The sequence below is a fragment of the Trachypithecus francoisi genome, unplaced genomic scaffold (assembly GCF_009764315.1).
Source record: "Trachypithecus francoisi isolate TF-2019V2 unplaced genomic scaffold, Tfra_2.0 Lachesis_group6, whole genome shotgun sequence".
NCBI lineage: Eukaryota > Metazoa > Chordata > Mammalia > Primates > Cercopithecidae > Trachypithecus > Trachypithecus francoisi.
In genome coordinates, this window is record NW_022681471.1 from 62,006,184 (window position 1) to 62,031,452 (window position 25,269).

A 25,269-nucleotide genomic window follows, 5' to 3' on the forward strand; every position below is an offset into this window, starting at 1 on the left:
GTGAGGATGAAGAGAGAGACTCTTACACACTGCAGAGGGAAATATAAATTGGTACAGCCACTCTGAAAAATGGTATGGAGATTTCTCAAAGAACTAAAAGTAAAACTACCGTATGTTTCAGCATTCCTACTACTGGGTATATATCCCGGGGGGGAAATCGGTTTATCAAATAACTGCACAGATGTTGGCAAGGATGCATAGAAAAGGGAATGCTTGCACACTGTTGGTGGTAATGTAAATTAGAACAAACTACAGAAAAGAGTATGAAAATTTCTCAGAAACCTACAAAAAGGACTACCCTTGAACCCAACATTCCCATTACTGGGTATCTACTCAAAGGAAAATAAGTCTTTTTTTTTTTAATCGAAAAGACACTTGCACTGGTATGTTCATTGCAGCATTTCACAATAGCAAAGTTATGGAATCAATCTAATTATTCATTAATTAATGATAAAATAAAGAAAATGTGGTATATATCTACCATGTAATACTACTCAGTTATAAACAAGAATGAATGTCTGTTGCAACAACATGGATGGAACTGGAGGCTATTATCTTTAGTATGGAAAGTTAAAACCCGCATGTTCTCACTTATATGTGGGAGCAAAACAATGGGTACACACTTACAAACAAGTGGAATGACAGACATTGTACACTCCAAAAGGTGGGAGAATGGGAGGGATGAGGGATGGAATACTACCTATTGGGTATAAAGTATTCAGGTGAAGGGTACACTAAAAGCCTAGATTTCACCACTACACAATATATCCATGTAACATAACTGTACTTGTACCCCTAAATCTATAAAAATAAAAATTAAATTGAAAAAGACAGCTGCACTCTCATGTTTATTACAGCACTACTCACAACAGAAAATATATGGAATCAATGTGTCAATCAACAAATTGATTTAAAAACTGTGATATACATACACACTGGAATACTATTTGGCCAGTAAAATAGAATGAAATCATGTCATTTGTAGCAACATGTGTGGAACTGGAAGTCATTATGTTAAGTGAGATAAGCCAGGCACAGAGAAACAAATATGATGTGTTGTCACTCATATGTGGGAGATTAAAAAAAAGTTGATGTCATGGAGGTAGAGAGTAAAATGATGAATACCAGAGGCTGGGAAAGGTGTGTGTGTTGTGGGTGGGGAATAAAGAGTGGTTAGTTAATGGGTACAATTATTTCCATTATGTTAGATAGAAGAATTGTGTTCTAATATATGATAGCAGAGTAGGGTAACTATAGTTAAGAACAATGTGTCTGTTTACTTCAAAATAGCTAAAAGGGAGGAGCTTGACATATTCAAGTTGATGAATATGGTAAATACCTTAACTTATTAAACATTATATGCATGTAATAAAATATCACATGGCCTCATAAATATTACTATCTGTAAATAAAAATGCCCTTGATGTTGATCTTGACAATAATTTTTTGAATATGAAATCAAAAACATAGGCAGCAAAAGCAAAAACAAACAAGTGGGGCTACATCAAATTAAAAAACTTATTTTTTTTTTGCTTTTTTAACTTTTATTTTAAGTTCGGGGTACATGTGCAGGTTTGTTACATAGATAAACGTGTCATGGGGGTTTGTTGTGCAGACTATTTCATCATTTGAGTATTAAGCCTAGTACACATTATTTTTTTGATCCTCTCCCTCCTCCAACTCTCCACCCTAAAATAGACCCCTGAGTGTGTTATTCCACTCTTATTTGTTCATGTGTTCTTATCATTTAACTCCCACATATAGTGAGAACATGCGGTATTTAGTTTTCTGTTTCTGTGTTAGTTTGCTAAAAATAATGGCCTCCAACTCCATCCATGTCTCTGAAAGGGACATAATCTAGTTCTTCTTGATGGCTGTATAGTATTCCATGTTGTATATGTACTACATTTTCTTTATACAGTTTATCATTGATGGGCATTTAGGTTGATTCCATGTCTTTGCTATTGTGAAAAATGTTGCAGTGAACACACATGTGTATGTCTTATAATCAAATGATTTATATTCCTTTGGATATATACCCAGTTATGGAGTTGTTGGGTCAAATGGTATTTCTGTCTCTTTTAATTTTTTTTTTTTATTTTACTTTAAGTTCTGGAATGCATGTGCAGAACGTGCAGGTTTGTTGCATAGGTATATGTGTGCCATGGTGGCTTGCTGCACCTATCAACCCATCACCTAGGTTTTAAGCTCCACAGGGATTAGCTATTTGTCCTGATACTATCCCTCCTCTCATGACCCCATCCCTGACAGGACCTGGTGTGTGTTGTTCCTCTCCTTCTGCCCGTGTGTTCTCATTGTTTAACTCACATTTATGAGTGAGAACATGTGTTTGATTTTCTGTTCCTGTGTTAGTTTGCTGAGGATGATGGCTTCCAGCTTAATCCATGTCCCTGCAAGGGACATATATCTCATTCCCATTCATGGCTGCATAGTATTCCATGGTGTATATGTACCACATTTTCTTTATCCAGTCTATCATTTCTGGGCATTTGTGTTAGTTCCATGTCTTTATTTTGTGAATAGTGTTGCAATAAATGTATGTGTGCATGTGTCTTTATAATGAATGACTTATATTCCTTTGGGTATATACCCAGTAATGGGATTGCTGGGTCAAATGGTAGTTCTAGATTCTTGAGGAATTGCCACACTGTCTTCCACAATGGTTGAATTAATTTACATTCCCACCAACAGTGTAAAAACATTCCTATTTCTCCACAGCCTCACAAGCATCTGCTGTTTCTCGACTTTTTAGTAATCACCATTCTGACTGATGTGAGATGGTATCTCATTGATGTTTTGATTTTCATTTCTCTAATAATTAGTGATGTTGAGCTTATTTTCATATGTTTGTTCACTGTATGTCTTCTTTTGAGAATTGTCTGTTCACATCCTTTGTCCACTTTTTTAATGCGGTTGTTTGTTTTTTTTTTCTTGTAAATTTGTTGAAGTTCCTTGTAGATTTTGGATATTAGACCTTTGTCAGATGGATAGATTGCAAACCTTTTCTCCCATTTTATACGTTGCCTATTCACTCTGATGATAGTTTGTTTGGCTGTGCAGAAGCTCCTCAGTTAATTAAATCCATTTTCAATATTTGCTTTTGTTACAATTGCTTTTGGCAATTTTATCATAAAATATCTGCCCATGCCTATGTCCTGAATGCTATTACCTAAGTTTTCTTCTAGGGCTTTTATGGTTTTTGGTTTTATACTTGTTTTTAATGTATCTTGAGTTAAATTTTGTATAACGTTTAAGGAAGGGGTCCAGTTTTAGTTTTCTGCATATGGCTAGCTAGTGTTTCCAGCACCTTTATTAAATAGGGAATCCTTTCCCCATTGCTTGTTTTTGTCAGGTTTGTCAAAGATCAGATAGCTGTAGACGTGCAGTCTTATTTCTGAAATCTCTATTCTATTCCATTGGTCAATGTGTCTGTTTTTGTACCAGTACCATGCTGTTTCAGTTACTGTAGCTTTGTACTGTAGTTTGAAGTCAGGTAGTGTGATGCCCCCAGCATTGTTCTTTTGGCTTAGGATTGTCTTGGCTATACAGGCTCTTTTGTGGTTCCATATGAGTTTTTAAGTAGTTTGTGTTTTTCTAATTCTGAGAAGAATGTCAATGGTAGTTTGATGGGAATAGCCTTGAATCTATAAATTACTTTGGGCTTCATGGCCATTTTAACAATATTAATTATTTCTATTTATAAGGATGGAATCTTTTCCCATTTGTCCCATTTGTCTTCTCTTAGTTCCTTGAGCAATGGTTCATAGTTCTCCTTGAACAGTTCCTTCACATCTCTTGTTAGCTGTATTCCTAGGTATTTTATTCTTTTTGTAGCAATTGTAAATAAAAGTTCATTCATGATTTGGCTCTCCACTTGTCTATTGTTGGTTTGTAAGATTATTGTGATTTTTGCACATTGATTTTGTATCCTGAGATTTTACTGAAGTGCTTATCAGCTTAAGAAGCTTTTGGTGGCCGGGCGCGGTGGCTCAAGCCTGTAATCCCGCACTTTGGAGGCCGAGACGGGCGGATCACGAGGTCAGAGATCGAGACCATCCTGGCTAACACGGTGAAACCCCGTCTCTACTAAAATACAAAAAATTAGCCGGGCGAGATGGCGGGCGCCTGTAGTCCCAGCTACTCGGGAGGCTGAGGCGAGAGAATGGCTAAACCCGGAAGGCGGAGCTTGCAGTGAGCTGAGATCCGGCCACTGCACTCCAGCCTGGGCGACAGAGCGAGACTCCGTCTCAAAAAAAAAAGAAGCTTTTGGGCTGAGATGATGGAGTTTTCTAAATATAGAATCATGTCATCTGCCAACAGAGACAATTTGACTTTCTATCTTCCTATTTGAATACCCCTTATTTATTTCTCTTGCCTGATTTCCCTGGGCAGAACTTCCAACACACTCTGTTTAACAGGAGTGGTGAGAGAGGGCATGTTTGTTTTTTGCAAGCTTTAAAAAAGAATGCTTCCAGCTTTTTCCCATTCAGTATGATATTGGCTGTGGGTTTATCATAAATAGCTCTTATTATTTTGAGATATGTTACATCAATACCTAGTTTATTGAGAGTTTTTAACGTGAAGGAATGTTGAATTTTATTGGAGGCCTTTTCTGCATCTAATGAGACATTCATAGGTTTTTTGTCATTTGTTCTGTTGATGTGATAAATTACATTTATTAATTTTAATATGTTGAATCAGCCTTGCATCCCAGGTAGAAAGCCAACTTGATCATGGTAGATAAGCTTTTTGATGTGCTGCTGGATTCAGTTTGCTGGTATTTTACTGAGGATTTTTGCACTGATGTTCATCAGGAATATTGGCCTGAAGTTTTCTTTTTTTGTTGTGTCTCTGCAAAGTTTTGGTATCAGGATGATGCTGGCCTCATAAAATGAGTTAGGGAGGAGTTCCTCCTTTTTCATTGTTTGGAATAGTTTCAGAGGGTATAGTACTGATACAGAAGGGAAGTGCTGGGAAGGGAAGGGAATGGCCCCTTTAAGTAATAAGCAAGGAGGGAAGGAAAGTGCTGAGTGTAAGAGGGCATAGTCCCTGGCTATGGTTTCACCCCCGGGCCTGGGCACACAGATCTAGGTGAGGACAGGCAGTTTTTGTTTTTGCCCAAATGTTGCATTTTCCAAGACCACCCTAGCCTGCCACACCCCCATCCTGTGCCTATTAAAAAAAAACCAAACCCTAACAAGCAGACACACAAGCAGCTAGACATCAAGAGGAACACATCGGCAAAAGAAGACACAGGAGGCTGGGTGTCGAAAGGAACACATCAGTAGAGGAACACACAGGAGGCTGGATGTTGAGAGGAACACACAGATAGGCACTGCCCCACCAGCAGGCCACCAACTGGCAGAATGATGTCGAGTTTGGCTGGCATAGTTGAAAGAGAGCTTGGGCCACCAAGCAGCCTGACTCCAGGGAAAACTATCTAACTTCTGGTTCCCCCATCTGCTGAGAGCTACTTCCCCTCAATTAAACCTTGCACTCATTCTCCAAGCCCATGTGTGATCTGATTCTCCCAGCACACCGAGGCAAGAACCCTGGGATACAGAAAGCCCTCTGTCCCTGTGATAAGACAAGGTGGTCTAATTTAGCTGACTAACACAAGCCGCCTACAGATGGCTAAACTAAAAGAACAACCTGTAACATATGTCCACTGGGACTTCAGCTGTAAACATTCACCTCTAGGCACTGCTGTGGAGTTGGAGCCCTACAGCCTGCCCATCTGTAAGCTCCTCTAGAGGTCTGAGCAGTGGGGCACTGACAAAGTGAGCCACACCTCCATCGCACGCCCTGCAAGGGGGACAAGGGATAGGTTCCCTTGTCAGTATCAGCTCCTCTTTGTACCTCTGTTACAATTTGGCTGTGAATCCATTTGTTTCTGGGCTTTGTTTTTGGGTGGTAGGTTATTTATTACTGCCTCAATCTCAGAGCATGTTATTGGCCTATTCAGGGATTTGACTTATTCCTGGTTTAGTCTTCGGAGAGTGTATGTGTCCAAGAATTTATCCATTTCTTCTAGACTTTCTAGTTTATTTGCATAGAGGCATTTATAGTATTCACTGATGGTAGTTTGTATCTCGGTTGGGTCCCTCTATTATTTTTTATTGTGTCTATTTGATTCTTCTCTCTTTTCTTCTTTATTAGTCTAGCTAGTTATGTACCTGTTTTATTTTTTTTTAATTCAGCTCTTGAATTTATTAATTTTTGAAGGGGTTTTTTATGTCTCTATCTCCTTCATTTCCTCTCTGATCTTATTTTTTTGCCTTTTGCTAGCTTTTGGATTTTTTGCCCTTGCTTCTCAGTTTGATTAATTGTGATGTCAGGGTGTTGGTTTAAGATCTTTCTAGCTTTCTGATGTGGGCATTTAGAGCTATAAATTTCCCTCTTAACACTGCTTTGTGTCCCAGAGATTCTGGTATGTTGTCTTTGTTCTTGTTGGTTTCAATGAACTTTTTTATTTCTACCTTAATTTCATTATTTACCCAGGAGTCATTCAGGAGCAGGTTGTTCAATTTCCATGTAGTTGTGTGGTTTTGAGTGAGTTTCTTATTCTTGAGTTCCATTTGATTGCACTGTGGTCTGACAGACTGTTTCGTATTATATCAGTTATTTTACATTAGCTGAGGAGTGTTTTACTTCCAATTATGTGGTCAATTTTAGAATAAGTTCCATGTGGTACTGAGAAGAATGTATATTCTGTTGTTTTTGGGTGGAGAGTCCTGTCAATATCTAATAGGTTCGCTTGATCCAGAGCTGAGTTCAAGTCCCGAATATCCTTGTTAATTTTCTGTCTTCTTGATCTTTCTAATATTGACAGTGGGGTGTTAAAGTCTTCCATTATTGTTATGTGGGAGTTTAAGTCTCCTTTTAGGTCCCTGAGAGCTTGCTTTATAAATCTGGGTGCTCCTGTATTGGATGTCTATATATTTAGGAGAGTTAGCTCTTCTTGTTGAATTGATCCCTTTACCACTATGTAATGCTCTCTTTTTCTTTATTGATCTTTGTTGTTTTAAAGTCTGCTTTGTCAGAGAGTAAGATTGAAACCCCTGATTTTTATTGCTTTTCATTTGCTTGATAAATATCTCTCCATCTCTTTATTTTGAGTCTATGTGTGTCTTGCACATGAGATGGATCTCTTGAATCTAGCACACCAATGAGTCTTGATTATCCAATTTACCAGTCTGTGTCTTTTCAAATTAAAAAGTTTCTGCATTGCAAAGCATATAATTAATGAAACTAAAAGGTACCTTGCAGAATGAGAAAAAAATTTGCAAACCATATATCTGATAAGGGATTATTACATAAAATATATAAAGAAGCCCTAAACTCTATAACAACAACAAAAAAAATCCAATTTAAAAATGAGCAAACCACCTGAATAGACATTTTTCTAAAGAAAACATGTGAATGGCCTACAGGTATAAGATGTTCCAGGAACATAAAATCAAACACTGCATGTTTTCACTCATAAGTGGGAGTTGAACAATAAGAACACATGAACACAGGGAGGGAAACCACAAACCAGGGCCTGGTGGGGGGGTGGGGGATGAGGGCTGGGAACTTAGAGGATGGGTCAATAGGTGCAGCAAACCACCATGGCACACGTATACCTATGTAACAAACCTGCACGTTCTGCACATGTTTCTCAAAACTCAAAACAACAACCAAAAAAAGATGTTCAACTTGACCAATCATCAAAGAAATCAAATCAAAACCACAAAGAAATATCACCTTACATCTGTTAGGATGGTTATTTTCAAAAAGTTAAGAGATAGCAAATGTTGGTGAGGAGGTGGAGCAAAAGGAACCCCTGTACACTGTAAGAATGTAAATTAATAACCTATATGAAATAGAGTATCAAAATTCTTTAAAAAATAAAATAAAACTGCTCTAAGATCTAGAAATCTCATTTCAGAGTATATCCAAATAAAATGAAATCACTGTCTCAATGAGATATCTATACTTTCACGTTCATTGTAGCATTATTTAAAATAACCAAGATAGAAAATCAACCTAAGTATCTGTCAATGGATGAATGGGAAAAAAAAATGTCTGATTATGTATATATATACACAGTATCTATGCACAATATTTATACAAATATATACATTTGTATACAAGATATACAGCTTTTATTTTATATATATAATCTCACATTTTCTTGATAATAAACAAATATTCCACTTTGTGTGTGCATGTATATATATATGTGTGTGTATGTGTATGTATATATATATATATATATATGTAAACACACACACACACATATGAGTGGTCATGTTGAACACCTTTTCTTATACCTGTAGGAGATTTATATGTCTTCTTTAGAAAAACATCTCTTCAGGTCTTTTTTCCATTTTTTTAATTCGATTGTGTTTTTCTTATTGAGTTTTAGGGGTTCTTTATATATTTTGGATGTTAATCTCTTATCAGATATATGGTTCCCCAATTTTTTTTTCATTCTATAAGGTATCTTTTCATTTTGTTAATTATATGCTTTTCAGTGTAGAAACTTTTAAATGTGATATAGTCCTACTTGTTTATTTTTGTTTTTCTTGCCTCCGTGTGTGTGTATACATACACACAGGTGCATATATATGCATATGTATGTGTATATATGTATATGTGTGTACATGCATATGTATGTATGTGTGTATATATGTGTGTATATGCATATGTATGTATGAGTGTATATATATGTGCATGTACTATATATGCGCGTGTATATATATACACACATACATGAGTGTGTATGTATATGTGTACATGTACATATGAGGTTGTATATGCAAACACACACACATACATACATGCAGATATATACACACATACACACATATGTATCTACACACACATATATAAACACAAAAAAATTAAATATTCAGCCTTGAAAAAAATAAATATTGCCATTTGCAGCAGCATGAATGAAACTGGAGGATGTTATACTAAGTGAAATAAGCTAGACACAGAAAGACAACGACTGCATATCACTTATATGTGGAACCTAAATAAGTCAAACTCACAAAAACAGAGCAGCATGATGTTTATCAAGGGCTGGGGTGGAGTGAGCAGAGGAAATAGGGAGATGTTGCTCAAAGGGTACAAACTTTCACCTATTAGATGAATAAATTCTGAATATCCACTGTACAACATGGTGACTACTGTTAATAACAGTGTATTGTATACTTGAAATTTGTTAAGAGAGTACATCCTAAATGTCTCACCACAAAAAATAACTATGTGAGGTGATAGACGTGTTAATTAGCTTGATTATGGCAATAATTTTACAATGTATATATATATTAAGTAATGTATGCATTAAATTTATATATTTTTGTTCATCAATCACACATCAATAAAACTGGGAAAAAGTAAGTGGAACTGAAAAGAGAAAAACTCAGTCCACCAGGAAAACATATAATGTTCTTAAATGTGCGTGCAGCATACATACAGCCTCAAAATGCACAAAGGGAAAATTTACAGATCTAAGATGAGAGATAAACACATTAAAATTTATAAATGGTGTCTGCAATACTCTTCTCTCAGTAAGTTATATAAGTAGTTAACAAAAAATTAGCGAAAATACAAACTACCTAAATAGCACTATCAACCAATAGGATCTAGTTGACATTTTTAGAACACTTTACTAAACAACAACAACAAAAACACATATTCTTCTAAAGTGTGCATGTGACATTCACTGAGTGTCCATATCCTGATTCATAAAATGAAGATTAAATTTACGATAATTGAAAACACACAAAATATGCTTTTTGTCAATATTGTAATTAAATGAAAGTTGAAAACAGAAACATAACTTTGAAAACTTCAAAAAAATTGAAAGTTAACTGATACACATCTAAGTAGCTCATGGGCCAAAAAACAAGTCTCAAGGAAAATTAGAAAATAATTTGAACAAAATTAAAGATATATTATAATTTGTGGTATGCAGCTAAAAAGTACATACAGGGATGTTTCTATATATAAATACATCTATTAGAAAATAACAAACAGCTGAAGGTAATAATGTAACTTTTTCACTTTAGAAACAAGAACAAGAGCAAAATATGTTCAAAGGAAGGAAAGAATAATGCTAAGAACATAAAGCAATACAGCTAAAAATTACCCGGAAAGTCTGTTTGAACATTTAGATGCGTTAGAGAAAAACTAATGAATACAAAATCTGAGTCTTTGAAAATATATTTAAAAAGATAGATTTCTAGAAAGTCTAACAAGGAAAAACAGGGGACACAAATTTAACAATATCAAGAATGAAAAAGGAGATCCCACTGTGCAGATATTTGGTGGAAATGAAATAATATATGCTTCATAATTTAGATGAAAGAGACCAATTTTTTTTAAATGACACACTGCAAAAGCTCATCAAAATGAAAATTGTCCCATCAAAGAAAAGCCCATGACCCAATGGTTTCACTGCCCAATTTTCCAAAACATACAAAGAAGAAACTTAGTACTGAATCTATTCCAAAAACTAGAGGAGAAGAAAATAATTCCAAACTCATTCTACAAGGTCAGCATTACCCTGACACCAAAGCCAAAGACACATTTAAAAAAAAAAAAAAAATCTTGTGAGGAAGGCCTAGTGGTGACAAAATCTCTCAGCATTTTCTTGCCTGTAAAGGATTTTTTTCTCCTTCACTTATGGAGCCTAGTTTAGCTGGATATGAAATTCTGGGCTGAAAATTCTTTTCTTTAAGAACATTGAATATTGGCCCCCACTCTCTTCTGGCTTGTAGGGTTTCTGCTGAGAGATCAGCTGTTAGTCTGATGGGCTTCCCTTTGTGGGTAACCTGACCTTTCTCTGTGGCTGCACTTAACATTTTTTTCTTCATTTCAACCTTGGTGAATCTGAGGATTATGTGCCTTGGGGTTGCTCTTTTCAAGTAATATCTTTCTAGTGTTCTCTGTATTTCCTGAAATTGAATGTTGGCTTACCTTGCTAGGTTGGGGAAGTTCTCTTGGATAATACCCTGAAGAGTGTTTTCCAACTTGGTTCCATTCTCCCTGTCACTTTCAAGTATACCAGTCAAACATAGATTTGGTCTTTTCACATAGTACCATATTTCTTGGAGGTTTTGTTCTTTTCACTCTTTTTTCTCTAATCTTGTCTTCTCGCTTTATTTCATTAAGTTGATTTTCAATCACTGATATCCTTTCTTCTACTTGACTGATTTGGCAATTGAAACTTGTGTATGCTTCACGAAGTTCTCGTGCTGTGTTTTTCAGCTCCATCAGGTTGTTTATGTGCTTCTCTACACTGATTATTCTAATTAGGATTTGTCTGATCTCTTTTCAAGGTTCTTAGCTTCCTTGCATTGGGTTAGAACATGCTCCTTTAGCTCAGAGGAGTTTGTTATTATCCACCTTCTGAAGCCTACTTCTGTCAGTTTGTCAAACTCATTCTCCATCCAGTTGTGTTCTCTTGCTGGCAAAAAGTTGTGATCCTTTGGAGGAGAAGAGGCGTTCGGGATTTTGGAATTTTCAGCCTTTCTGCACTGGTTTCTCCCCATCTTTGTGGTTTTATCTACCTTTGGTCTTTGATGTTGGTGACTTAAAGATGGGGTTTCAGTGTGGATGTCCTTTTTCCTGATGTTGATGCTATTCTTTTCTGTTTGTTAGTTTTCCTTCTAACAGTCAGGACCCTCAGCTGCAGGTCTGTTGGAGTTTGCTGGAGGTCCTCTCCAGACCCTGTTTGCTGGGGTATCATCAGCAGAGGTTGCAGAACAGCAAATATTGCTGCCTGATCCTTCCTCTGGAAGCTTTGTCCCAGAGGGCACCTGCCAGATGTCAGCCAGAGCTCCCCTGTATGAGGTGTCTGTTGGCCCCTACTGGGAGGTGTCTCCCAGTCAGGGTGCATGGGGATCAGGGACCCACTTGAGGAGGCAGTCTGTGTCCATTATCAGAGCTCAAACGCTGCACTGGGAGAACCACTGCTCTCTTCAGAGCTGTCAGGCAAGGACATTTAAGTCTACTGAAGCTGCACCCACAGCTGCCCCCCCCTCCAGTGCTCTGTCCCAGGGAAATGGGGTTTTATCTATAAGTTCCTGACTGGGGCTTCGGCCTTTTGTTTCAGAGATGCCCTGCCCACAGAGGTGGAATCTAGAGAGGCAGTTGGCCTTGCTGAGCTGTGGTGGGCTCCACCCAGTTTGAACTTCCTGGCAGCTTTGTTTACACTCTGAGCATAAAACTGCCTACTCAAGCTTCAGCAATGGTGGACACAGCCAACAAACTTATGAAAAAATGTTCATCATCACTGGTCATTAGAGAAATGCAAATCAAAACTACAATGAGATACTATCTTATGCCAGTTAGAATGGTGATCATTTAAAACTTAAAGTATAATAAAAAGAAAAAAAAGAATGGCAATCATTAAAAAGTCAGGAAACAACAGATGCTGATGAGGATGTGGAGAAATAGGAACGCTTTTACACTGTTGGTGGGAGTGTAAATTAGTTCAACAATTGTGGAAGACACTGTGGTGACTCCTCAAGGATCTGGAACTAGAAATACCATTTGACCCAGCAATCCCATTGCTAGGTATATACTCAAAGGATTATAAATCATTCTACTATAAAGAAACATGCACATGTATTTTTACTGCAGCACTGTTCACAATAGCAAAGTTTGAATGCTCATCAATGATAGACTGGATAAAGAAAATGTGGCACATATACACCATGGAATACTATGCAGCCATAAAAAGGATGAGTTCATGTCCTTTGCAGGGACATGGATGAAGTTGGAAGCCATCATTCTCAGCAAACACACACCATAAGATAAAACCGAACACTGCATATTCTCACTCATAAGTGGGAGTTGAACAAGGAGAACACATGGACACAGGGTGGGGAATATCACACATCACAACCTGTTGGGGGATAGGGGCTGGGGGAGGGATAGCATTAGGAGAAATACCTAATGTAAATGACGGGTTGATGAGTGTATCAAACCAACATGGCATATATATACCTATGTAACAAACCTGCACATTGTGCATGTGTACCCCAGAACTTAAATTATTAAAAAAAACCACTATAGGCCAATATCCCTGATGAACATAGACACAAAAATTCTCAATAAAATACTACTGAACCAAATACAGCAATACATTAAAAAGATCATTTTATTTACCATGAACAGGTGGGATGTATCCCAGAGACACAAGGAGGATGGTTCAACATATGCAAATCAATCAACATGTTATATCATAAAAACAGAATGAAGGACAAAAACCATATGAACATTTCAATTGATGCTGAAAAAGTATTTGATAAAACTCAGCATCCCTTCATAATAAAACCTCAAAAAACTGGGTCTAGAAGGCACATACTTCAATACAATAAAAGGCATATATGAAAGACCCATATCTGGTATCATAATGAATGGGGAAAAATTGAAAACATTTTCTCTAAGATCCGGAAAAGATCATAGATGAGCACTCATTTTTACTATTTTTTTCAACATAGTACAAGAAATCATCAGACAAAGAGAGAAATAAAGAACATTTACATTCAAAAGATGGAAGTCAAATTATTCTTGTTTGCAGATGATATAATCTTATATCTGGAAAAACTAAAAGACTCCACAAAAAAAATTATTAGAACTAAGAAACAAATTCAGTACAGTTACAGGATAAAAAAATCACCATACAAAAATCAGTAGCATTTCTATATACCAATAGAAAACAATCTGAAAAAAAGAAATCAAGAAAGTAATCTCATTTACAACAGCTACAGATAAAATAAAATACCTAGGAATTAACCTAATAAAAGAAGTGAAAGATCTCTACAATAAAAAGTGTAAAACATTGGTGTAAGAAACTGAAAAGAAAACAAAAATAAAATGGAAAGGTGTTCCATGTTCATGATTTGGAGAAATCAACATTGTTAAAATGTCTGTACTACCCAAAGCAATATACAGATTCAATGCAGTCCCCATTAAAACGCCGATGACATTCTTGACATTAAAGAAAATTATTTTAGGTTCAGGAATACACGTGCATGTTTGTTATATAGGTAAATAGAGTGTCACAGAGGTTTAGAGTGCAGACTATATTGTTACCCAAGTAATAAGCACAGTATCAGGTAGTTTTTTAATTCTCGCCTTCCTCCCACGTTCCAACTTTAAGTGGGTCCTATAGGTCCTGTTATCTTATTTTTGTCCATGTGTACTAAATATTTAGCTCCCACTTGTAAGTGAGAATATGCAGCACTCGGTTTTCTGTTTCTGCATTATTTTACTTAGACTTATGGTCTCCAGCTCCATCCATTTTGCTGCAAATGACATGATCACATTTTTAATAGCTGTGTAGTATTCCATGGTGTATATTTTCTTATCTGGTCTATCTTTTGTGGGTGTTCAGGTCGATCCCATAACTTTGCTATTGTAAATAGTGCCGCCATGAATATGCCCATGCATGTGTATTTTTGACAGGACAATTTAAATTCTTTTGGGTATATACCAAATAATGGGATTCCTGGGTAAAATAGCACTTCTGTTTTAAGTTTTTTGAGAACTTTAAAAACTACTTTGCACAAGGGTTAAACTAACTTCCATTCTCACCAGCAGAATGTAAGCATTTCCTTTTCCCTGCCACGTTGCCAGCATCTGTTATTGTTTGACTTTTTAATAGTAACTATTTATACTGGTGTGAGATGATATCACTTTGTGGTTTTAACTTGTACTTCTCTAATGATAAGTAATGTTAAATATTTCTTCATATACTTCTTGAATAAGTGTATACATTCTTTGGAAAACTGGTCATGTCCTTTGCCCACTTTTTAATAAAGAAGTTTGTTTTTTCCTTGTTAATTTGCTTAAAAATGATAATAATCTCAAGGTATTACACCTTTGTCACATGCATAGTTTGCATTTGTTACCATTCTGCGGGTTGTTTATTTGCTCTGTTGACAGTTTCTTTCGCTGTTCAGAAGCCCTTTAATTTAATTAGGTCTCATTTGTCAATTTTTGCTTCCGTTGCAATTGCTTTTGGCATCTTTGTCATAAAATCTTTGCTAGGGCCTATACCCAGAATGATATTTTGTAGGTTACCTTCCAGGATTTTTACATTTAAATCCTGTTTAGGTTTTACATTTAAGTTTTTAATCCATCTTGAGTTGATTTTTTATATGGTATAAGGAAAGAGTTCAGTTTCCATCTTCTGCATATGGCTACCCAGTTATCCCAGCATCATTTACTGAATAGGAATTGCTTTTCTCCTTGCTTGTTTTTGTTGACTTTGTCAAAGACCAAATGGCTGTAGATGTGCAAACTTATATCTGGGAATTCTGTTCCATTTGATTATCTGTCTAAGTACTAGTACCATGCTGCTTTGGTTACTGTGGCCTTGTAGTATTGTTTGAAGTTGGATAATGTGATCTCTCTAGCTTTCTTCTTTTTCCTTAGGCTTGCTTTGAATATTGGAGCTCTTTTTACATTCCATATAATTTAAAAATATATTTTGTTTCTAATTCTGTAAAGAATGTTATTGGCAGTTTGATAGGAATAACATTAAATTTGTAAATTGCTTTGAGACACATGGCCACTTAAAAAATATCAATTATTTCTATCCATGAGCATGGAATGTTTTTTCATTTGCTTGTGTCACCTTTGATTCCTTTTATCAGAGTTTTGTAATTCTTATTGTAGAGATCTTTCACCTCCCTGGTTAGTTATATTCGTAGATTTGTGTGTGTGTGTGTGTGCGCGCGCGCGCGCCTCTTGTAAATGTGGTTGTGTTCTTGATTTGGTTCTCATTTTCAATTCTGTTGGTTTATAGAAATGCTACTGATTGTTGTAAATTGATTTTGTATCCTGAACCTTTCCTGAAGTTGTTCATCATATCCATGGGCTTTGGGGCAGTTTTTTAGTTATAGAATGAGGCTTTCTAGTTGCAGAATCATATCATTTTCAAACAGGGAAAATTTGACTTCCTCTGTTCCTATTTGAATATCTTTTTTTTCTTTCTCTTTTCTGATTGCTCTGGCTAGGACTTCCTGTACTATCTTGAATAGGAATGGTGAGAATGGGCATCCTGGTCTTGTTTCAATTCTCAAGGGTGAACATTTCCAGCTTTTGCCAATTTGTTATGATGTTGGATGTGGGTTTGTCACAGAAGATTCTTATTAGTATCAGGTATGTTTATTTGACACCTAGTTTGTTGAGGGTTTTTAACATGAGGGGATGTTGAATTTTATAAAAAGTTTTTCTACATCTATTGAAATGATCATTTCACTTTTGTTTTTAGTTCTATTTATGTAATGAATAACAATTATTGATTGTATATGTTGAATCAAATTTGCATCCCAGGGACAATGGCTACTTGGTAATGATGGATTAACTTTTTGCTATGCTGCTGGATTTGTTTTGTTAGTATTTTGTTGAGAATTTTTGCATCTATGTTCATCAAGAATATTGACCTGAGGTTTCCTTTGCAGTTGTTTTGTCTCTGCCAGGTTTTGGTATCAGAATAATGCAGGCCTCATAGAATGAGTTATATAGTACTTCCTACTCCTCAATTTTTCAAAATAGTTTCATTAGGAAAAGTATCAGCTGTTCCTTATATGTCTAGTAGAATTTGGCTGTGAATCATCTGGTCCTCAGCTTTTTCTGGTTGGTGGATTTTTTTTTTAATTACTGATTCAATTTTAGAAATTTTACTGACTTGTTCAGGAAATTGATCTTTTCCTGATTCAATCTTGGGAGGTTAAATGTTTCCAGGAATTTATCCATTTTTTGTTCATTTTCTACTTTGTGTGCATAGAGGTGTTCATAATAGACTCTGAGGGTTTTTTATATTTTGGGGGGGCGGTTGCTGGTAATGCCACCTTTGTCATTTCTGATTGTGTTTATTTGGATCTCCTCTCTTTCTTTATTAGCCTGGCTCGTGATCTATCAATGTTATTTGCTCTTTTTTTAAAAAAAAAAAAAAACAACTTTTGGATTAATTAATATTTTAGATGGTTTTTCATGTCTCAGTTTCTTTATTTTAGCCTGATTTGGTTTTTTCCTGACTTATACTAGCTTTGGTGTATGTTTGTCTTGTATCTTAGGTCCTTAGGTATGATATTAGAGTGTAATTTTGAGATCTTGGTAACTTTTCATATGGTTTTTTTTTTTTTTTCTTTTTTTTTTTTTTTTTTATACTTTAAGTTCTAGGGTACATGTGCATGACGTTTATATCATGTATAACTCCCCAATGCAATCCCTCCCTCCTACCCCTCCCATGATAGGCCCCAGTGTGTGATGTTCCCCTTCCCGAGTCCAAGTGATCTCATTGTTCAGTTCCCACCTATGAGTGAGAACATGCGGTGTTTGGTTTTCTCTTCTTGTGATAGTTTGCTAAGAATGATGGTTTCCAGCTGCATCCATGTCCCTACAAAGGACGCAAACTCATCCTTTTTGATGGCTGCATAGTATTCCATGGTGTATATGTGCCACATTTTTAATCCAGTCTGTCACAGATGGACATTTGGGTTGATTCCAAGTCTTTGCTATTGTGAATAGTGCCGCAATAAACAAACGTGTGCATGTGTCTTTGTAGTAGAGTAATTATAATCCTTTGGGTATATACCCAGTAGTGGGATGGCTGGGTCATATGGTACATCTAGTTCTAGATCCTTGAGGAATCGCCATACTGTTTTCCATAATGGTTGAACTAGTTTACAATCCCACCAACAGTGTAAAAGTGTTCCTATTTCTCCACATCCTCTCCAACACCTGTTGTTTCCTGACTTCTTAATGATTGCCATTCTAACTGGTGTGAGATGGTATCTCATTGTGGTTTTGATTTGCATTTCTCTGATGGCCAGTGATGATGAGCATTTTTTCATGTGTCTGTTGGCTGTATGGATCTTCTTTTGAGAAATGTCTGTTCATATCCTTTCCCCACTTTTTGATGGGGGGGTTGTTTTTTTCTTGTATATTTGTTGAGTTCTTTGTAGATTCTGGATATTAGCCCTTTGTCAGATGAGTAGGTTGCAAAAATTTTTTCCCATTCTGTAGGTTGCCTGTTCACTCTGATGGTAGTTTCTTTGGCTGTGCAAAAGCTCTTTAGTTTAATTAGATCCCATGTGTCAATTTTTGCTTTTGCTGCCGTTGCTTTTGGTGTTTTAGACATGAAGTCCTTGCCCATGCCTATGTCCTGAATGGTACTACCTAGATTTTCTTCTAGGTTTTTATGGTATTAGGTCTAACATTTAAGTCTCTAATCCATCTTGAATTAATTTTCGTATAAGGGGTAAGGAAAGGATCCAGTTTCAGCTTTCTACTTATGGCTAGCCAATTTTCCCAGCACCATTTATTAAATAGGGAATCCTTTCCCCATTTCTTGTTTCTCTCAGGTTTGTCAAAGATCAGATGGCTGTAGATGTGTGGTATTATTTCTGAGGACTCTGTTCTGTTCCATTGGTCTATATCTCTGTTGTGGTACCAGTACCATGCTGTTTTGGTTACTGTAGCCTTGTAGTATAGTTTGAAGTCAGGTAGCGTGACGCCTCCAGCTTTGTCCTTTTGACTTAGGATTGTCTTGGCAATGCGGGCTCTTTTTTGGTTCCATATGAACTTTAAAGCCGTTTTTTCCAATTCTGTGAAGAAAGTCATTGGTAGCTTGATGGGGATGGCATTGAATCTATAAATCACCTTGGGCAGTATGGCCATTTTCACGATATTGATTCTTCCTATCCATGAGCATGGTATGTTCTTCCATTTGTTTGTGTCCTCTTTGATTTCACTGAGCAGTGGTTTGTAGTTCTCCTTGAAGAGGTCCTTTACATCCCTTGTAAGCTGGATTCCTAGGTATTTATTCTCTTTGAAGCAATTGTGAATGGAAGTTCATTCCTGATTTGGCTCTCTGCTTGTCTGTTACTGGTGTATAAGAATGCTTGTGATTTTTGCACATTAATTTTGTATCCTGAGACTTTGCTGAAGTTGCTTATCAGCTTAAGGAGATTTTGGGCTGAGACAATGGGGTTTTCTAAATATACAATCATGTCATCTGCAAACAGGGACAATTTGACTTCTTCTTTTCCTAACTGGATACCCTTGATTTCTTTCTCTTGCCTGATTGCCCTAGCCAGAACTTCCAACACTATGTTGAATAGGAGTGGTGAGAGAGGGCATCCCTGTCTTGTGCCAGTTTTCAAAGGGAATTTTTCCAGTTTTTGCCCATTCAGTATGATATTAGCTGTGGGTTTGTCATAAATAGCTCTTATTATTTTGAGGTACGTTCCATCAATACCAAATTTATTGAGCGTTTTTAGCATAAAGGGCTGTTGAATTTTGTCAAAAGCCTTTTCTGCATCTATTGAGATAATCATGTGGTTCTTGTCTTTGGTTCTGTTTATATGCTGGATTACGTTTATTGATTTGCGAATGTTGAACCAGCCTTGCATCCCAGGGATGAAGCCCACTTGATCATGGTGGATAAGCTTTTTGATGTGCTGCTGAATCCGGTTTGCCAGTATTTTATTGAGGATTTTTGCATCGATGTCATCAGGGATATTGGTCTAAAATTCTCTTTTTGTTGTGTCTCTGCCAGGCTTTGGTATCAGGATGATGTTGGCCTCATAAAAAGAGTTAGGGAGGATTCCCTCTTTTTCTATTGATTGAAATAGTTTCAGAAGGAATGGTACCAGCTCCACCTTGTACCTCTGGTAGAATTCAGCTGTGAATCCATCTGGTCCTGGACTTTTTTTGGTGGGTAGGCTATTAATTGTTGCCTCAATTTCAGAGCCTGCTATTGGTCTATTCAGGGATTCAACTTCTTCCTGGTTTAGTCTTGGGAGAGTGTAAGTGTCCAGGAAATTATCCATTTCTTCTAGATTTTCTAGTTGATTTGCGTAGAGGTGTTTATAGTATTCTCTGATGGTAGTTTGTATTTCTGTGGGGTCGGTGGTGATATCCCCTTTATCATTTTTATTGCGTCTATTTGATTCCTCTCTCTTTTCTTCTTTATTAGTCTAGCTAGCGGTCTGTCAATTTTGTTGATCTTTTCAAAAAACCAACTCCTGGATTCATTGATTTTTTGGAGGGGTTTTTGTGTCTCTATCTCCTTCAGTTCTGCTCTGATCTTAGTTATTTCTTGCCTTCTGCTAGCTTTTGAATGTGTTTGCTCTTGCCTCTCTAGTTCTTTTAATTGTGATGTTAGAGTGTCAATTTTAGATCTCTCCTGCTTTCTCTTGTGGGCATTAGTGCTATAAATTTCCCTCTACACACTGCTTTAAATGTGTCCCAGAGATTCTGGTATGTTGTATCTTTGTTCTCATTGGTTTCAAAGAACATCTTTATTTCTGCTTCATTTCGTTATGTACCCAGTAGTCATTCAGGAGCAGGTTGTTCAGTTTCCATGTAGTTGAGCGGTTTTGATTGAGTTTCTTAGTCCTGAGTTCTAGTTTGATTGCACTGTGGTCTGAGAGACAGTTTGTTATAATTTCTGTTCTTGTACATTTGCTGAGGAGTGCTTTACTTCCAATTATGTGGTCAATTTTGGAATAAGTGCGATGTGGTGCTGAGAAGAATGTATATTCTGTTGATTTGGGGTGGAGAGTTCTATAGATGTCTATTAGGTCCGCTTGGTGCAGAGATGAGTTCAATTCCTGGATATCCTTGTTAACTTTCTGTCTCGTTGATCTGTCTAATGTTGACAGTGGAGTGTTGAAGTCTCCCATTATTATTGTATGGGAGTCTAAGTCTCTTTGTAGGTCTCTAAGGACTTGCTTTATGAATCTGGGTGCTCCTGTATTGGGTGCATATATATTTAGGAGAGTTAGCTCTTCCTGTTGAATTGATCCCTTTACCATTATGTAATGGCCTTCTTTGTCTCTTTTGATCTTTGATGGTTTAAAGTCTGTTTTATCAGAGACTAGGATTGCAACCCCTGCTTTTTTTTGTTCTCCATTTGCTTGGTAGATCTTCCTCCATCCCTTTATTTTGAGCCTATGTATGTCTCTGCATGTGAGATGGGTCTCCTGAATACAGCAGACTGATGGGTCTTGACTCTTTATCCAGTTTGCCAGTCTGTGTCTTTTAATTGGAGCATTTAGTCCATTGACATTTAAGGTTAATATTGTTATGTGTGAACTTGATCCTGTCATTATGATATTAACTGGTTATTTTGCTCGTTAGTTGATGCAGTTTCTTCCTAGCCTCGATGGTCTTTACATTTTGGCATGTTTTTGCAATGGCTGGTACCGGTTGTCCTTTCCATGTTTAGGGCTTCCTTCAGGGTCTCTTGTAAGGCAGGCCTGGTGGTGACAAAATCTCTAAGCATTTGCTTATCTGTAAAGGATTTTATTTCTCCTTCACTGATGAAGCTTAGTTTGGCTGGATATGAAATTCTGGGTTGAAAATTCTTTTCTTTAAGAACGTTGAATATTGGCCCCCACTCTCTTCTGGCTTGTAGAGTTTCTGCCGAGAGGTCTGCTGTTATTCTGATGGGCTTCCCTTTGTGGGTAACCCGACCTTTCTCTTGGCTGCCCTTAAGATTTTTTCCTTCATTTCAACTTTGGTGAATCTGGCAATTATGTGTCTTGGAGTTGCTCTTCTGAGGAGTATCTTTTGGCGTTCTCTGTATTTCCTGAATTTGAATGTTGGCTGCCCTACTAGGTTGGGGAAGTTCTCCTGGATGATATCCTGAAGAGTGTTTTCCAACTTGGTTCCATTTTCCCCCTCACTTTCAGGCACCCCATCAGACGTAGATTTGGTCTTTTTACATAATCCCATACTTCTTGCAGGCTTTGTTCATTTCTTTTTCTTCTTTTTTCTTTTGGTTCTCTTCTCGCTTCATTTCATTCATTTGATCCTCAATCGCTGATACTCTTTCTTCCAGTTGATCGAGTCGGTTACTGAAGCTTGTGCATTTGTCACGTATTTCTCGTGTCATGGTTTTCATCTCTGTCATTTCGTTTATGATCTTCTCTGCATTAATTAATCTAGCTGTCAATTCTTCCACTTTTTTTTCAAGATTTTTAGTCTTTGCGCTGGGTACATAATTCCTCCTTTAGCTCTGAGAGGTTTGATGGAGCGAAGCCTTCTTCTCTCATCTCGTCAAAGTCATTCTCTGACCAGCTTTGATCCGTTGCTGGCGATGGGCTGCGCTCCTTTGCAGGGGGAGATGCGCTCTTATTTTTTGAATTTCCAGCTTTTTTGCCCTGCTTCTTCCCCATCTTTGTGGTTTTATCTGTCTCTGGACTTTGATGATGGTGACGTACGGATGGGGTTTTGGTATAGGTGTCCTTCTGTTTGATAGTTTTCCGTCTGACAGTCAGAAGGACTGTCGGTTGGTCTGTTGGAGATTGCTTGAGGTCCACTCCAGACCCTGTTTGCCGGTATCAGCAGCAGAGGTTGCCGAAGATAGAATATTGCTGAACAGCGAGTGTACCTGTCTGATTCTTTCTTTGGAAGTTTCCTCTCAGGGGTGACGCCACCCTGTGAGGTGTGGGGTGTCAGACTGCCCTAGTGGGGGATGTCTCCCAGCTAGGCTACTCAGGGGTCAGGGACCCACCTGAGCAGGCAGTCTGTCCGTTTTCGGATCTCAACCTCCGCGTTAGGAGATCCGCGGCTCTCCCCAAAGCTGTCAGACAGAGTCGTTCGCGTCTGCACCGCCCCTGCCTTCCCCTATGGCTGCAGCTGTGCGCTGTCCGCAGAGGTAGAGTCTACAGAGACAGGCAGGCTTCCTTGAGCTGCTGTGAGCCACCCAGTTCGAGCTTCCCAGCGGCTTTGTTTACCTACTTAAGCCTCAGCAATGGCGGGCGCCCCTCCCCCAGCCTCGCTGCTGCCTTGCGGATAGATCGCTGCAGACGGCTGTGTTACCAGTGAGGGAGGCTCCGTGGGCGTGGGACCCTCCCGGCCAGGTGTGGGATATATTCTCCTGGTGTGCCTGTTTCCTTAAAGCGCAGTATTGGGGTGGGAGTTACCCGATTTTCCAGGTGTTGTGTGTCTCAGTTCCCCTGGCTAGGAAAAGGGATCCCCTTCCCCCTTGCGCTTCCAGGTGAGGCGATGCCTCGCCCTGCTTCAGCTCTCGCTGGTCAGGCTGCGCAGCAGCTGACCAGCACCGATTGTCCGGCACTCCCTAGCGGATGACCCAGTACCTCAGTTGAAAACGCAGAAATCACCGCTTCTGTGTCGCTCTCGCTCGCGCTGGGAGTTGGAGACTGGAGCTGCTCCTATTCGGCCATCTTGCTCCGCCCTTCCATATGGGTTTTTAGCACTATAAACTTCTCTCTTAATACGGCTTTAGCTTTGTCCTAGAGATTCTGGTAGGTTGTATCTTTGTTTTCAATAGTTTCCAAGAATTTCTTAGTTTCTGTTTTAGTTTCGTGTTTATTCAGAAGTCATTTGGGAGTAAGTAGCTTAATTTTCATGCAATTGTATGGTTATGAGTGATTTTTCTTTGTATTGATTGTATTTTTATTGCACTGTGATCTGAGAGTGTTTTGATGTCATTTAATTTTTTTAATTTGCTGAGGATTGTTCTTTGCTTATTGAGTGGTCGAATTTAAAGTATGTGTCATGTGTAGATGACAGCAACATATATTTAGTTGTTTTGGGGTGGATAGTTCTGTAAATGTTTATTAGGCCCATTTAGTCAAATGTTGAGTTCAGATCCCAAATATCTTTGTTAGTTTACTGCCTCAATAATCTGTCTAATACTATCAGTGTGGTGTTGAAGTCTCCTGCTATTATCTAAGTCTTTTCATAGGTCTCTAATAATTTGCTTTATGAATCTGGGTTCTCCTGTGTCGGGTGCATACGTATTTAGGATAGTTAGGTCTTCTTGTTGAATTGATCCCTCTCTCTTTACCCTTGTTGGTCTTTTGTACTTATTGCTGATTTAAAACCTATTTTGCCTGAAGTTAGAATACAAACCTCTGCATTTTTTTCAGTTACTCTGTATATTTTGTCTCATTTCTTTACTTAGAGCTTATGGGTGTCATTGCATTTGATATGGGTCTCTTGTAGATGCATACAGTTGAGCCTTGCTACTTTATCCAACTTGCTATGCTGTGCTTTTCAATTGAGGCATTTAGTCAGTTTACATTAAAGCTTAATATTTATATGTGTGGGTTTGATCCTATCATCATGTTGTTAGTTGATTATTATGAACACTTGTTTGTGTGGTTGCTTTATACTGTCAATGGTCTATGTGCATGTGTATTTGTGGTGGCCAATAACAGTCTTTCCTTTCCATATTTAGCACTCTCTTAAGAACTACTTGTAATAAAGGTCTGATGGTAACAAATTTCTTTAGATTTTACTTGTCTGAAAAGGCTCTTATTTCTTTATTTAGGGGATGCCAATTAGTCACAAATTTGGTCTTTTTTAAAAAATGCCACATTTCTTGGTGGTTTTTAATCATTCTTTGTTGTTTCTTTTTTTTATTTTTATCTGACTGAGTTATTTTAGAGAACCAGTCTTCAACATCTGAAATTATTTCCTCAGCTTGGTCAATTATGCAGTTAATTCAAGCAATTATTTAATAAAATTTTTGAAGTGACATTTTTGTTGATATCCACAAAGTAACTTTGTGAGATTTTCATCGTGATTGCATTGAATCTGTAGATCAAGTTGGAAAGAATTGACATCTTGCAAGTATTGAGTCTTCCTACCCATAAATATGGAATATATTTTTGTTTATTTGTTCTTTGGCTTTTTTTCATCAGATTTTTGTAGCTTTCCTCACATAGATTCTATACATATTTTGTCAGCTTTACACCAAAGTATTTCATTTTAAGAGTGCTAACGAAAACAGTATTGTATTTCTCAAACTTCAAATTCCATTTTTATTAGGTAAATAGAAGAGCTCCTGGGGAAGGTGTGAAGATGGACAAATTTTTAAAAAGCTGGCCTGTGCTGCTCTCATAGAAGGATGATAGAGTGGCCAGTAAACACTAGTTCTTTCAATGGATCATCCAAGAGACCATGTTAGGATTAATCAAGGAAGCAATAGTGCCTCATGGAGAGTAGAGAAGAGTGAGGCATGACAGCAACCTATTTAGGACTGATGCAAAGGGAAGAGTGGCTCTCTACCCTGGGGAAAGGATGAATAATTGAAAGCCCCTTGGAACCCACATTTCTGCCATAAACCTTTGCAATCCTGAGCATAGGAGATACCTCCTAAGCCCCCACCCCTGGGCCTCCAGACTGACATAAAGAGCCACATGGAGTCTGTGCAGAACTGCCATTCAGGTCCACATGGATCCCCAAAGGCCTTGA